We start from the raw sequence: 7250 nt of genomic DNA, 5'->3' as shown, positions 1-7250 counted from the left end.
ACATGCAAGGATGTGGGCTGGAAAAAGACCAGAGGTTGTGTTAGTTAGGAACAGGTAACATGCACAAAACATAAACCAATTCCTCGCCATTCCATCGCCTGGGGATCAGTCCGTCTGGGCACTGCTGGGACTAGCGCGGTCCTTGCCGGCTGCGGAGCCATGCGTCAAGTACCACTAGGGCCTGTCGCACAGCTCCACCTCCTTGGGGTACCTCGTACCCAGTCTCCGATCCCGGAGAATGAGGCCAAGCCCGCCGAGGCGGGGGCCTCCTGGAATGGGGTGGGTCATGGCGCCGGGCCTCCCTCCTCTCTGCCCGCGCCATGGCCCTGTAGACTGGGCAACTGCGGTGGGAGGCCGGGTGGCCCCCCGCGCAATTGGCGCACACCGGCGCCTCCTTAAGTGTTGCGCAGGCCGTGTAGTGGTGATCACCACCACAGCGGTTGCACTTCACTTGGAGTCCACAGCTAACTTGACGGTGGTCCCACCTCAGACAGCGGAAACACTGCAAGAGCTGCTGAGGGGGACGTTTGACTCTCACCTGACTGCCGCTACCCGCTGAGGTCCTCTCCTGATTGGCTCCTCGGTTGACTGCTATCCTGGGAGCAGTCCTGGGTTGCGGCTTGGCGGTCCTCTCCTGGTGAGCCAGCGACGCCTTCTGCTTCCTGGTGCGGCGTCGTCTTCTTCTTCTTCCCGGGGGTTGCTTCTCGGCGGGGGAAGAGGCCTCGTCCTGGTGGCCCTCCTCCCGGCCTGGTGACCCCAGGGTAGCTGGTGGTTCCGCTGCGTCGCCGTCTTCTTCCTTCTCCTGGCTGGCGGCGGCGGCGTCGGTCGCTGCTAACGCTTGACTGCGTTCCCTGTCCTGTGGGGCGCACATCGAGGTCTGCAGCTCGACAGACGTGCTGTCAGGCTGGGCCTGGACAGCAACCTCAGAACGCCAGGGGGCGTCCTCCTCCACAGAAGTCGCACAGTCGCGACGCCAGGGGGCGTCATGCCCCACCTCCGTGGTGGCCGGCTGGGTGGCCAGGACTAGGTCGGTATTAACCGCCCTATTCCTTAGCCTCCTCGGCGTCTCCCTGGTCTCCGTCGCGGCCCTGACTGCGCCGGTGTTCATCCCTGGCACTCCGTCCCTCCCTGGTAGACGGATGACCTGGAACAGAGAAGAAAGCTCCCTCTCTGCGTCGCGCATCCGCTCCTGGTCGTGATGCCTGATGATGAGGCCTCCTGGTAGGAAGCTCTCGACGGCCATGGTTGTCGAGATGATCCTGCCTCCTCGGCGAGGGCGCCGCATTCTGTCCAGGACGAGGCCCCGTTCAGAAGTTACAGGGCGCCCCGGCCTGTAGTACACGAGCAGCGCTTCGTGCGCCGGGTCGGTGTAGCCTTCGGAGAAGAAGAAGCCGTTAGGGGGGTCACACCCGTCCCTGTAAGGCTCCGTCTCCACCTCGATCTCCGGGTCCTCCTGTGGCAGCTCCGGCTCGGGTGCCGGGGTCTCCGGCACAGGTTCCAGCGTCTGCGGCTCCGTGTTGCTCTCCGGTGTCGGTGTCATGCCGGTGAAGAGATCTCGGAGCAAGTGCCCGATCGCCACCGCCCGTTCCTGGGTCGTCATCGTATCCGCCTGGTTGTCCATCCTGGTCCTCCTGTAACAAACTCTGAAAGAGAAAGAGCGAGCACTGAGAAGTGCTCAGCTCAGACAATGCTCGTTCGAAGATGTACTAACAAGTACAGCTGCCTGACTAGTACTGGGAAAGTACAGAGCGCCTGGCAAGGAGAGAGAGAGCGAGCGGGAGGAACACGTCCTTCCACTACGGCTGTCGAACTCGTCCTTCAATCGAACTCGTCCTGGACCGAACGGTCCCAGCTTTTATAGCGGAGAGGAAGGTTCCAGATTTCTCTGGGCCAAGGCCCTGACACATCCACAATTTTCATTGGACAATCAAATAAATATCAAAAACTCTGATTGGTTACTGAAATAAATGTACAACATTTCTTATTAGCTGAAATATTAAGTTGGCGGGAAGAGATAGAAGAGTTGATAACTTTTGAATACCAAAAACAATCAATAAACAATTCAGTTTAGGAAACCTTGACACACAAAATTACTTCAAAAATGAATGGTTCATCCTCGCATCAGAGGGAGTACCAAGTTTGAGAGTAGAGATGTCTGTCGACAAACGTTCGAACTTCTTCCACTAGCAGTTTCAAACTTAAGCTGACGTACCCTTGCTTCGCTACGGAATTCTAGACTAGATTGTATACCGAATTGTAGGTTAGGTAGAGTACACGTTGTCAAAACTCTTATTTTATATATATAGATATAAATTTAACAGATAACGTAACAAACAGTTAATTACAACTCTGTGCTTAATATGAGGCATATCAAGTAGATATAAATAAAGAAATAAACATACAAATGAATAAATACATACAATAAGTATTAATGCATATGGACAAACGTACCGTATTCCATAATGTGATCATTGACGAAACGAAATCTAGTGCTTTGAAATGTGCCTAAACTCATATAATGTCAAACATTTAATTTATAACTATGTGGTAAGGAGTTAAAAGAAAAATCTGTTAAGGTAACATCAGTAATGGAAATAAGTAAAGTATACAAATGAACCCAATTCATCTTGTGGCAAGCATTAAAATCAAGACACAACACGTTGTGCACAGACAGTATGGGAAGTACCGCTAGTGTTCTGTATTGCATGGAACAGGTGTTATATAGGAGGAATTTCCATTCAGAAATATCAGAGTTTCAGCTCGTTTTGCAGAAAGCGACGACCTTCGGTCTGAAAGAATTTGTCCAGCACATGAAAACACCTCCTATGCGGGCACAGATGTAGCAGGTACGGTACGCTAAGGTAAGCAAGAGCAAGTTCACTTAAGGGTCAATGAATATTGAAATTTCACGATCGCATTGTAATCGAAATCGACTTTCAACCTATTAGGTCGTGTTACGTACATTTGGTACGTGTTGAAGAGATGTTAAGTACAGAAAACAATGGCCAACCGGACACCAGTGGGATCCGAACCCACAACCTCCCGACGTCGCGTTGGTAGCTCTACCAATTGAGCTATGGTGGCCTAGTTCTCTTTTGTTCTGTTGGAAAGGATCTAAGGGACAGCTCTGGCTCTAACCTCTTATAACCCTCAGTGACTGCATGTCTTCGCATACAAATGTAGCCAAACTCCTTTGAAACTTTTTTTTTCCTGCACTGTCTCATCTAAACGTAAGAATGGAATTACTTTCACGATGTACAACTATATTTGTACCATGTCCTTACGATGCGCCCTCTTTAAGTGATTCCATACATTTGACGTTCCTCCACCTATACAATAGATTTGATTACAAATTTTACAAGTAGCGGATTGTCTGCCTGGACTGCTAGTAAAATACTGCCATGCTTGGGAGGACTGTCATGGCATTATTGCTTCTTTCTATTACATATATCGGTAGACAATATAGCGCAACAACTTTAAACATATATATATACACACACACAGGGTTATGCACCTAACATGTTACACGGAAATAACTTCTAAACCATTAAAGATATCAGCATTCTGTTTTTATATTCGTAAATGGTACGCAGGGCCTTGTAAAATAACGTGCTACTTAGTCGCATGGGGTGATTAACAACCGAGATATTGATACTAACTCCATATTTTTTTAATGGAACGGCATAAATTCATACAGCTGATTTAAAAGTTCATCTGCGTATAAGTTCAAATATGTAAGTATTTTCAAAATCGGGCAATGGCTGTGAGCTTGCATCCGGGAGATAGTAGGTTCGAATCCCACTATCGGCAGTCCTGAAAATGGTTTTCCGTGGTTTCCCATTTTCACACCAGGCAAATGCTGGGGCTGTACCTTAATTAAGGCCACGGCCGCTTCCTTCCAACTCCTAGGCCTTTCCTATCCCATCGTCGCCATAAGACCTATCTGTGTCGGTGCGACGTAAAGCCCCTAGAAAAAAAAATCGGACAATTACTTTTTTGAGATATAAATAAGAACAGCATGTGCTGTTTTGCATGCCGCATTAGACGGCGTGAAGTCGGAACATATTGAGGCGCAAGCAGTTTCCTGGGAGTGAGTTCAGCCACAGAATGGATACCACGCATGTAAGAACCTCGTACACATGTGATGGGTTTGCAAAGTGTGTATGACAGACGAACACATGACAGGACAGAAAGGGTTGATGTGTTTAAAAGGAATAAAATAAGTACTTTGGCTTTAAAGGAACATAACGAAAGCTATAATTGTCACTGGTTTTAGTGCACAGTTCATACTACTCTATGGGTGGCGTGCACCAACCATATGAGTTGAGAAATAAACATAACACAAAAAGGTCTTTCATCGACGTCTCTCAAGTGGACAACACAACTCGTCGCCGAAGACTCTCCTGCTATTTTTGATCGGCCGGGTGGCTACACATCTTTAATATCCGCTCGCGCCGAGTCAACAAAGCATATAGGCCGACTCCTCGTTGGACGTTTGCCTCCCTAATACCTTAACACCATGCCTACAACCACAATCACCACCACCATAGCCTTCTGTTATCACACCTACTCTTCCCATTCCCTCACCACTACTACATCATCCCATCCATCGCTTGTTATGTCTACCTTCCTCCCCGACTCCCAGCGCATCTACCGACTGTCTACGCCAACTCCATCTTCAGCCGCACCAGCAGCAGCCAGTCAACCTTCGTTGCCACCATCCACAGTGTCACCAGCAACAGCCCGCCAACCTCCGTTACCGCCATCAACAGTGTTACCACCATCTTCAACCGCACCTGCAGCAGCCGCCAACCGCTCAACGCCATCGACATTAACTCCACCCGCACTGTTCAGTTGCGTCGTTCGCGGCGTCGACCCCCTCATCTTGCCAGCGGAAGTTCACCATCAACTTCGTCGTCAAGGCATACCCATCTGGAGGGCGTTTCGCATCTTTAACGCCCACGGCCCCACCTATCTAATCCGTCTCCAGCTCATCAGCGCAGCAGCAGTTGACCACCTCATCTCCCATGGTGTCAATCTCTACGGCCGTCGCCATAATGTTAAACCTTCTCGTTCTCTTCCCCACGCTCGAAATCCTCAATCCACATCTCGTCGTCCCACCCGGCTCGATCATCCTCCTTTTCACCGTACACAACACGTCAGTCCACTTACCTCCTTTGTTCATATCTCACTCCCCTCACCTATACTAGACCATCTAAGACAACTCACGACTGTCCTTTCCCACATAGCTTCTACACTACACCACCTTATTTCCTCTCTCAACTTCTATCTCGATGCTCCTGTATAAATCCTCACTTCCTTTCATCTCCCCAGCCAAGCTAACTCCTAACATCTCCTCAACCAAGAGACCCTCATCACTTCTCCACCTAATATCGATTCGCATTACCCACCTTCTTCATTTCTCACACCTCCCAGGCAAATACCGGATAGGTACCTTTGTGATAGGCCACACCCGACTTCCTTTCCAAATCCTTCCCATTCCCATCCGTGAGAAAAAACGCTAAACTAAGCGTAACTTATTACATGTCAAAACAAAACAATACAACTTGATTCTCCTTTCCCCGTTGTGTGTTCGTCAGTTATACAATAACGTTGCACACCCAGGGTATGTTACGGTACATCACATTATGTTTACAGCACATGCCTGGTATCCGTTCTGTGGCTGGAATCAAGGCCAGAAAGCAGCTTGCGCCTCAATATGTCCTTGCCCGACTTCACGCCGTCTAATGCGGCAGCAAAACCGCGCATGCTGTTCTTATTTATATCTCAGAAAGTAATTGTCCGATTTTGAAAATACTTACATATTTGAACTTGGACGTAGTTGATCTTTTAGGCCAGCTGTATGAATTTGTGCCGTTCTATGTAAAATATGGAGTTAGTATCAATATATCGGTTATTTATCACCCCATGAGACTAAGTAGCACGTTATTTTACAAGGCCCAGGGTACCATTTACGAATATGGAAACAGAATGCCGATATCTTTAATGGTTTAGAAGTTATTTCTGTGTAACATGTTAGGTGTATAATAAGGAAACACAAATAGAACAGACGTCTCAGTCTGGAGTCTGAACAACAGCACCTTGGTGTTGCGAGTGTAGCCTGGCTGGAAGATCTACTAAAGCACCCGCAGCGCTATACGGTGTATTCGAGTTGATTCGGTGCTCCGCTGTGACGTCACGTAAACCTGAAAAACCGAGTTACTCTACAGTTGTCCGACTCGTTGGCTGAATGGTCAGCGTACTGGCCTTCGGTTCAGAGGGTCCCGGGTTCGAATCCCGGTAACCTTCATTGGTTAATTCAAATGGCCCGGGGGCTGGGTGTTTGTGCTGTCCCCAACATCCCTGCAACTCACACACCACACATAACACTATCCTCCACCACAATAACACGCAGTTACCTACACAGGGCAGATGCCGCCCACCCTCGTCGGAGGGTCTGCCTTACAAGGGCTGCACTCGGCTAGAAATAGCCACACGAAATTATATATTATTATACTCTACAGTTCTACTCGCTCCGTCCCCACCACTACTTGCTACTATCCCACTATCCCAGGTCGTTTACACGATGCTAGTAGCCCTATCTGCTCTACTCGCCTCGCTACTCTACCCGTGAAAACAAGCCTACTATAAAAAAACTACTCTACTCTACTTGCTACTTTGCTACTATCCCAGTCGTTTAAAAACACGATGCTACTAGCTCTACTACCTACTCTACTCGCTTCGCTACTCTATCCGTGTAATTAATCAAACCTTAAACCGCGATATTGTAGAAAAAAAAGAAAAAACGGAACCTTCGCTACAATTTAATGGGTCTGTGGAACCAAATGAGAAAAAAACCCACAATGTTCCGGGCAAAACCGTAAATCAGTCAGGTGTGCTGCAGTACCGTATACACAACGGCGACAACATAAAACGGCCAGCATATACAAAGAGAACAAGCTTGTTACTATTTAAAGTTAATGCCAGCACAGTTCAACATCCTCAGATCCCCTTTAAGTCATTTCTGCAGTTGACGGTACAGTATGTCATTCGTCATTGTACGCCAGTCTGAACACTTTTTCACCTCATGCCGCAGAATAAACAGTCGTCTCATGCCAATTTCTTTCAAAGAGAGCAACTTCTTCGCCAATGAATACGTACCGGTAGCAGAATATTTTTTCTCACTGTTTATTTACGACTACTATTCGGCACTCCCGGAAGCCCGAACTTCAAGGTCGTTTACCAGCTGA

The sequence above is a fragment of the Anabrus simplex genome, chromosome 9 (genome assembly GCF_040414725.1).
Source record: "Anabrus simplex isolate iqAnaSimp1 chromosome 9, ASM4041472v1, whole genome shotgun sequence".
In the NCBI taxonomy this organism is placed as follows: domain Eukaryota; kingdom Metazoa; phylum Arthropoda; class Insecta; order Orthoptera; family Tettigoniidae; genus Anabrus; species Anabrus simplex.
This window is presented reverse-complemented; position numbering follows the sequence as displayed.